Here is a 9,457-nt window from a genome sequence, read left to right on the forward strand (position 1 = left end):
GGCATTCGCAGTTTCGAATATTTGCCGTGCTGCGCCAACCCACGCTTTCTCCCCATTGGCAGCATGATGACACTGTTACAGCACTGGCAGTGTGTGCAGGAGCTCTGCGTTTGCTGCAGCTGGGCTACCACTGCTGGCGCTGCTCTCCCGCTGCCACCACCGCACTCCTGCCACCACCAGTGCAGCCGTGCCCACCCAGCCGCTGGGGGCACGCACCGTTTATGATGTATTTGCGGATTTTGCCATTTGCGGGAATCTCTGGAACGTATCCCCTGCGAATGGCGAGGGTCTCCTGTATGTAACCTCAACTTCCCTTGCTGCAACTTGAGACCATTGCTCCTTGTTCTCTCATCTGCCACCACTGAGAACAGTCCAGCTCCATCCTCTCTGGAACTACCCTTCAGGTAGTCGAAGGCTGCTATTAATTGAATTTTATTCCATTATACATAGGCTCTCACTTTCTATCCACAGACTACAGAAAGTGTTGAAGAGAAACATACAGCAGCCTAAGCTGATACAGTTGTTATTAGTTATAATTATTTTGGTAGAACTTAAAAATATGCTCAGGATCAGGGTCCCGTTGTGCTTGCAGCACTGAGACAAATTACAAAGGTGGCAGTCTCTATCCCAGAGAGCTACATTAGACAGGACATGATACATGGGTAATTCCAAACAGACTGGGAGGATAAAGTAACAAAAGGGGCAGACTTTTGAAGAAGTAGGTTTTGGTACGTATCTTGTTAGACAGCAATGACTCGTAGGCCCTGCGGCTACTGCAAGTTCCAAGAAGATGCTGGGAAAAGAACGTTGGGGACCACTGGGTACGCCCCCTCAGCAGTGGCAGTGCGGTCCAACAGGTAGGATCTTCTTCTAGACATCAGATGAAGTAAGCTCTGCATTAGAGTGGCTGGGGAAGTCATTTCACCTTAGCTGTGCAGTGTTCCCATCTGTAAAGTAGGATGACTGATGCCTATTTTTATAAAGTGTTGTGAAGGATGCAGTTATATTTCATCTTTTAGCATGTGTGCACTCAGTTAAAATGGGCCTATGCAATGGAGGCCATCTTCTGCTTGTACTGAATTTATGTTGATAGTAGGTTTTGTGGTCAGGAGGGAGGGAGAAGTAAGAATATGTCTGGCCTCTATGCAAGAATACAAGGGACTGGCAGGCTCCCTAATGTCCCCTCCATTTCCACCTGTGCGGCGTTAGTCCTTAACGAGCATGCATATGTACTGCACAACAGCTTCTGTATTTACTTGAATCCAAGATGAGGTTTTTTTCCCACATCTAACACGAAGGGGGAAAAGTGCCTTGTTTTTATTTGAATATGAGGTGGGAGGAGTGGGTCAGGCAGCTGCTCTGGCTCAAGCTCCAACTCTGGCTCTGACCTAGGGTGGAGGCTAGAGGCACTAGTCCCCCCACTGCTCCCATTTTCTCTACTATAGCCTCTACCCCCCTACCTACCAATCTCCTCCTCACCACTTACCTTTCCTTCAGTCCATCCCCTCAGCCTGGGGCATGGAACATGGCCCTAGCTCAGCCGGGTAACAGCCAGGGAGTAGGGGAAGGATGGGTGGGGGAAGAAGCTCTGGCAAGGGGGCAGGAAATGCCAGATGGGGGTGGGGGACACAAGGCTGTGAGGGAGAAAGGCAGCATGGGAATGGGGAGGGCAAATAGGGGGACAGGTGGCTGGGAGCAGTGTCGGGGGCAGGGGGCAGGAGTCTATCTGCTTGACCCCTTATGCCCCCACATCTCTGTGCCGTCTGCCTCTTCCACTGCCTGCCCTAGCACTGCCTGCCACTGCTTTCCATACTGCCGTAGTGGGAGGCATGACTTTAAGATGATCTTCCACTAATAAGATCCTATACATAACAAATTGGGGGTTGTCTTGGATTTGGGTAAATAGGGTAGATAAAATATTAATCAGAATGAACAGTCTGTGAAATACAGTTGAAAATTCACTTACGTGTGGCAAAAGCCTGGAACAAAACAGCCTTTTTTTGTGGTATGACAAGTTGACAGCAGCACCCCCGTCCCATTCAGACATGGATCCTCCTCAGACCACCGGCTAAAAGTTTAACATTTTCTAAGTTCTTTAGCAAGGTTTTATGTGTTACTTTTATAGGGGCATGGCTACATTGACAAATGTGGCTAACTACTTTCACCAGATGGACAGAGGACCTATAGTGCCTTTGCTGTTGTGCCTGGAAGGAAGTCAGTCGTTCAGAGGTAAGTCTGACACGGTAATGGAACAAACTGCACTTGTGATTGCCTGCAGGGGAATGTGTAACGGAGAGCCTGGGGCTCCCTGTTTCCTTAAGATAAAAACAGCCCAGCTGGAGAGCACAGCAGGCTAGGCAGGGTGCAATAGCTTCTGCTTGCTGGGGCAGCAGGGCAAATGAGGCCATTAGCAAGCACTTGCAAGCAGCCTGCTGACAGGAAGGGTTTAGAGACCTGGGAAATACAAGCTCAGAGCCTAAGCTGGCAAGATGGGCTAACCCTGCCAGCTGCAGGGTTAGGAACTCCTGCCCAGGAGAGCTCCCTAGGGATGCTAGACTGTCTGCTTTGTTGCCTGCAGGAACACTGAGGCTTGGGGAGCTCACAAGGACCCCAGACTAGGAGGTATGCTAGCACAAGGGCTGAGGGAGTGTTTCCCCTCTTAAAGGGGCAGAGGGCTGATTCTACTGTTGTTTTTATGTTACAGCCCAGGGGCTTGTTATGTTACAGTTACACCAGCAGTTTGGGTTGGGACTGTAAGGGGTGGTATACGGACATCCCATTGGTGCCCATGTGGCACATGATCACTTTGAGCCCTGCCATGGGCCTATAGCCTGACAGACAGGAGCCAGGGACCTGCTGACTGTAAGGGATAAACCAGAGCTAGTTCCTCAAAGCTAGGTCTGAAACAGTTGGCCCGGGCTAGAAGGCCCTGCCAAGAGTAAAGGGGTGGAGGCCAATGAGGCCGAAGCCCCAATAGGAGAACAATGATAGTGCAACACCCACAAGGCTTGGGGAGTGGTGTAAGGGAGGGCTGGAGCCACACAATTAGCCCCTAAGACTTTGTGCTCAGCAGGGCACAGTTGAGAGATGTCTGGCAAAGGGCCTGGGACCAGAGAGGCTCAGTGAGGGGCCTGGACGTACTAGAGACTGGTACAGTGCCAAGGAACCCCAGTGGGGGATTATTATATCTAACTGGATATTATTGGACCCCCGGTGGGGGTCCAAAGTTATTATTATTCCATCAAGGTGTGGCAAACAAGAAGGGAAGGTATTCTAGGGGCAGAGCAGGGCACAGTTGCACAGCCACCAGGCATGACAGCTGCCCCCGGGGCCCTGATGTGCTACAGGATACATCATGATGCTGCCAAGTTGTTGGCCATCACTGGAGCCCTCTTCCTGGACACAAAAAGGCCCTCATTTTCTCTGAGAAAGCCTTGACATACGTGACATTCTGCCGGTTTGGACATAGATGGTAAGACCAACATTTGCTTTGTTTACAAGCAAGGGAAACCAGGTCCAGTCAGTGGTATTGACTTCTCTTTTTAATTCACTAGAATTATGCCTGATTTTTATGGATGAGAGAGCAATATCGGGCCTAATAGAAACATCTAAAATGAATGTGAACTGGCTTCAGCTACCTCAGTTTCATTTCGGTCTATTACCTCTGAAACCTAATAATTGCCCCTTAAATGTCAACATTGATATCTGTTTCACTACTGATTATTTTAACGGAAATATACAGCTGCTCTGCTCTTTTCTTGTAGTTGGATGCAGTAATGGATGGGCAAGGAATGTGTAGAGCAGTGATAGGGCTGTTTTCTGGAACAACTAATGAGCAGTTAAAGTCTCTTTAAAAATTCTCCAATTGTTCTTACCAAAAGAGTATGAAAATGTCCTCTTCAGGTATAGTGCCTCAATCTTCTTTCACCAGTGCATCTGAGTGCAGAATTCAGCAGCTGGAGTCTGCACTTAAATTATTCCAGAGTGGCATCTACAAGAACAAATTAGGGAACTTTCCATCATTGTCCAAAATACATAGAAAACCAAGAGAAAATATCACATTGAATCAGATGAACTCCACAATATTTTGTATAAATATTAGGAGAGAAAATCCATGTAGAGCCAGTGAACAGCTGTTGATAGCTGTTTATTTGATCATCCCTCATATTTCCCTGAGCACATTGTATCATCACCTGCATTTGTCCTGCAGAGGCACCTTTTCACAGGGGAATGTTTCAGAGAGTTTTTTTTTTCAATCCAGTAACTATGATACAGAGATGGTAAATATACTTAGGTGTAATTATATAAATCAAATTATACAATTTGGCTGAGAAGAGGGACATCTGAAATGGCAGCTATTTTAAATCCTTATGGAATTGTTATGTCAGTCTAACCTCTTTGCTGAGGCCGTGGAGTTTGTTTCCAGTAAGATATTATGTATGTGTCTTTGGTTACCCATTTGTTAGCCCTATCTCTTGGGAGGGGGAAAAAGCTCTTTTGAAAACATGACTCATATGCTGTAAGTTGATTTAATGCAGAGGAATAGCAATATGGATTCTTAAGAAAATATAAGCCAAGACTTTGACAAAAATTAATAAGATTACTGGCTCAACCTGTTAGTTTTTCATTTTCTTTCCCTTTCCTTTTTCTTTTGACAGAAAGCTCTATAAGAAAAAATAGAAAATATCAAAGGGAAATAAACCCAGATTTGCCACAGTGAATTATTTTACCTCTCTTTGGGATACATTTTTTTTAAATATAGTTAATGAGAATGTATTATGACTTTTTTTCACCTGAGATTTTCTTTTCAAAAGTTCCAGTGTAACATTCCCTGTAAGCCATAAAATAATAGCCAAGAATCTGTGAAGCAATTAGCTGGGTTAGTACAGAGGGAGAATTGAAATAATGAATCTTTTTCTTTCTGTAGTAATTGGACTGTGAATATTTTTGTTGGATAAATGATACCATTATGGGGAAACTATACCCTTTTTATGCAGTTTCTCAGAAATAGGGAGCTTGTGCAGGGGTGGACATGTAAGGAAGCAGGATTTGGCCTCACCTCCTCATTGGTACATAGTTTATTATTCTAAATCAGTGCTTGGGTAATGGCAATGGCTATTCCAAAGGGTCTCTCCATGCCCGGTTTCTTGAGGCCAGCGCAAAGCTCCATTGATTTACGGGTCCAGAGCCCCTGCTTCTTCCTTTTGATGATCTTCAAAGATATAACCATGGTGCTAAGGGTACTGCAAAGTCAGGGTGGGTGAGCAAATTTTTTGTTTTCAGTGAATAATGTGGTTTAATGTTTGAAAGGATAGCAAACTATAGAAACCTTTCAGTGGAAATGAACATCTTGCACTGATTGCTGCCTATATTAAGTCCAATTTACTTCAATGAAGAAATGATGATTTTTGCTAACTAAGGATTCTTTTGTCCTAATATAGATATTCTAATTCATGCATTTGTATTCTTATAATGGATATCACAAGAACCCTGAGTCTTGAGAACAGGTGATGGTATGATACCACTCTCATGAGGAGAAGGAAAAGTTATTGGAAATGAAGTCTGGAAGCAGTATAGTTCAGTTCAATACTTCATTTTATAGCATTGTATTTTAATATGTTCTTGGATAGCCAGGCATTTATTTTCTTAGGGTAAGTGCATATAATAGTATATATTGATGAAAGATTAGAACTGATCTTCAAAGAAATGTGCATTATATTAGCATATGAATAGAAATCTGATCCATATTTTCAGATCACCCAAAGAAAAACAAGTAGATGAAGAGTGTTGAATTACAGTGGACTCTAAAGAGACCATTGCAGGACCACAAAAATAGAAAGGGAGCAGAGAGGTAAGGCTAAAAGACAGGCCCAAATGAGAAGCTTATATTTGAATTTTCAGGAGGATGATATAAATGAATGTGCTACACTCTTACTACACTCAAAGGGATTTGGATACGAGTCAAACCCAATTTGAAAATACGGATTTTGCAGTTCTGCTTTAGTTACAGGCAAAATCACATATGTAGCTATTCCAGTAAGTTTTTTGGCTCAAGATGGTAGAAATTTAATAAGATTAGTTTGCAAAATTTGTGTACCATCAAATCAAAACCTGAATCATTGCTCTGATTCTACTTCAAACCCAGGCTTTGATCCCTTCATTTAAAACTAATCCTAATCCAAATACAACATCTTAGCTCATCTGTAATAAATTTTTAAAAATAAAATTAAAGAAAGAGGCAATCAGTATTCCCACACAGCAAAGGTAAGTACCATATAATTCATCAATGACATGTCTGTTATTATTCAACAGAAACTTTTAGTACACCTGGTGTTAATATTGTTGCTATTGAGTCTAGAGCTTATACATGGTCCATAACCACATGGGCCTCACTCTGAAGACTCTTTCTCTTCATCTCTGTGAGGATCTTGAACTGCTGCTATTCACCTCAGCAGTTTCACATGAAACGGATTGGAACAAAAGCAAACTCTAAAATAGACACATTGAGTTTCCTTTTTCAGTTTACTTAAAGTTGGTCAACATTATTGTTTGTGAGGTTTTCTGTTGCGTTTAAAGGGGTTTTTTTCTGGCTACTGTGGAAAAGCTTTTATCATAGAGCAATGGTTTTGAAGCATCAAGGTAGTCAGACTCTGGATGTATTTAATCACATCTGAAAGTTCATTCAAAACTAGATCTTCTTGGCCAAGAACTGTCAGGCTGTTCTGGGCTTTGTGACCAAGCAAAACAACCAACATGTTCTCAATATCTGCTTGTCTATAGCCTGTTCTAGCACATTACAAAATAGACAGGAAAATGCTGCCTGATGCACTTAATGTATTTTTTATAAGTGTATATAAATGTGCTTAACTGGGATTAGAAATATTCCCAAACTCCAAGATAATTTACTAGGTTATGCAATGAATAAGAAATTCACTGACAAACTCATGAATTATTTCAGTGAGACTGAGATTAAATACCAGACTCTTTTCTTAGTTATAGATGTATAAATTTAGAATAACTTCACTGAGGTCAGTTATTTTGGTTTTACATGAATATAAATTAGATATGAGTGTGGCCCTAGAGAAACTAGCAATTTTGGATTATAATCAACTTTCTGGATCCTGGTTTTTCCTGGTAAAAAATTGAAAATTCTCTAATTAAAATCCCCAAACCCATGATTAAATTGAAAGGCTGCTCTGTATATGGGTATCAGCTGAACACAATGTTTTATTGATCTATTTACAGTTTTAAAGCACATTGGAAGCCTACGAGTACTTCAATCACTATAATAGAATAAATTCTAAATACCTATACATTTTAGCATTTGAGATTTTTCATCATGGAAAATCAGAGCTTTTGCTGCCCCCATCACTTACCAGGATGCAGGTCCAGCTGCGGTTGCCCCCCACACTGCTTTGTGGTGCTGAGCAGCCCTGATATGCCATTGCCCCTCAGTCCCAAGGCACAGCCCTCCCCAGCCCTGCCAGTGCCCCTCACCTAAGAACTGGTTAGAACTGGTCGTTTGATTTCACCCTGAACTAGAATCGAACCATCATTTGCCGCAATGGGAATCAAGCCACAAAAAATCACTAGGGTCACCAGTTAGACTTCTGTTACTAGTTAGACTGGAGTTACTGGTTAAATAGGGGTCACCAGTTACCCACCAGTCAGACTGAGGTGACTGGTTCAGTCTTCATTTAAAACTGCCTATAACAATTTATTTAAACTTTACAACCACTGGCTCACATTGTTGTCTGCACAGGGCATATAGTGTGAATTAAAAACAAGCAGGAATCTTATCGGGGATAAGGCACAATGCTGCATTTATCAGAACATGAAACATAAAACCTACAACATGAAAAGAATAAAGAACAACAAGGTTATCTGCTTCACTCACTCCCATACTCATTCATTCATTCATTCACCCACCCATACAAAAGAAACAAGCATGCACACACAGATAGGTAGACAGTCCTGCATAGGTTAAGGTGTCACCAAGTTCTAAAGTTGGCCAGGTCAGTCTGGTGGCCAGCTGGACTGACCATGAGGAATGGAGTCAGGTCTTGTTGGATGTGCCCAAAACTCTGTCTTGCAGGTGGACAGACCCAAAGCCTTTTCTTTGTGTTCATTCTTTATAGCAAGAGCTCTCCATACAAACCTATGGATTACGCAAGGTGGGATTGGTAGGATGTGATCTTCTGGCTTTGTGGTCTGCAGTCTTCAGAAGGGGTCATTGCTTGTAGTCTTCAGCTGTCAGGGTGAAGGCATGAGTTACTATTTAGTAATCCTTAACTGCTGACTTGACGTCGCTGCAACCTTTAACTGTTAAACCACAGAAAGCTATTTTCGCCTGCTGCAAGAGGACTGTCTTCCTTCACATTGTCAAATACATACATCATTCATTCTTTCATGACCTCTTTTTAAAGATGCCAGATATATCACAGACCTTACATAAGCATTTGTCGTATACCAAATTTAAGTTCTAAAATCATGAGACCAATATGCAATAGGAAATTTAAAATAGATGGTTAATTCCAGAAGAATAATAACTGATTAAAATATTATGGAAAATAAATCATAACGAGATTAACTTTATCTTAATGGCTAAATAATTCATTAGAAAAAAAATTGCAGTATAAGCAGTTAAAACAATTATAGCTACTGCAATAGAACAACATGAAAACACACAAAGATAAAATGAGACAATGCTACCACAAAGACTCTTCTGATGGCCCTGTTGCAAATCCAGGGATTTCTCTCTGATTTTGCAGTTTCTATCACACTTTTTTTTTCTCTTTCACTTTACTCTATATGTTTAATATGGAGTTAAATGTATGTAAACAGCTGTAAATAAATACTCCTGTTTTCTTAGTGGACTTTTATTCTTACAACTAGTTCCAAATGCCCATTTCCAAGTCTGTTTAACACTTTATGCATTTGTAGCATGTCGGGAGTGGGGCAGGCAGGCGCCTAGGATCTGTGGAGTAATGGAAGATTGAGGGCATGCCTGCAGGGACTGTGAATGGGTGGAAGGTCTGGGGCATGCTCCCTTGCTGGGAAGTGGTGGGCTGTGAAGAAGTCCCTAGGCAGTCCCACAGGGTGGGGGGGCTGGGGCCACAACTGAGACGACTCTGGATAACCCAAGGAATTATGTGCAAAAAAATTCAAAATAATGTGCAGGAAAACTCAAAATTATCCAATGTTAATAGTGTGTTGTTTGTTTGTTTGTTTTACAAATTAAATGAAATATAACACTATTTGAACCTTGGTTAGAAATATATGCAGGTACTTTGTATGGATGTGGGTTTGGTGTGAGGTGTGTATGGGGGGAATTTGTGAAGGTGTTGGAGGTGGATGTGGGGTTTGTAGCGGGGGGATTTGTGAAGGTGTTGGAGGTGGATGTGGGGTTTGTAGCGGGGGGATTTGTGAAGGTGTTGGAGGTGGATGTGGGGTTTGT

At 42.3% G+C, this 9,457-nt stretch overlaps 1 long non-coding RNA gene across 1 annotated transcript in view; it reads left to right on the forward strand.

Moving 5' to 3' along the window:
- Positions 1 to 227: 227 nt before the first annotated feature.
- The window catches only part of LOC109292176, an 11,356-nt gene continuing 2,126 nt past the window's right edge, over positions 228 to 9,457 (forward strand). The window contains exons 1-2 of the long non-coding RNA XR_002096055.1: positions 228 to 298; positions 6,038 to 6,040. This is a non-coding gene — a long non-coding RNA (uncharacterized LOC109292176). The remainder of the gene's footprint in view (positions 299 to 6,037; positions 6,041 to 9,457) is intronic.

Source organism: Gavialis gangeticus, unplaced genomic scaffold (genome assembly GCF_001723915.1).
Source record: "Gavialis gangeticus isolate Ggan-Ray unplaced genomic scaffold, GavGan_comp1, whole genome shotgun sequence".
Classification (NCBI taxonomy): domain Eukaryota; kingdom Metazoa; phylum Chordata; order Crocodylia; family Gavialidae; genus Gavialis; species Gavialis gangeticus.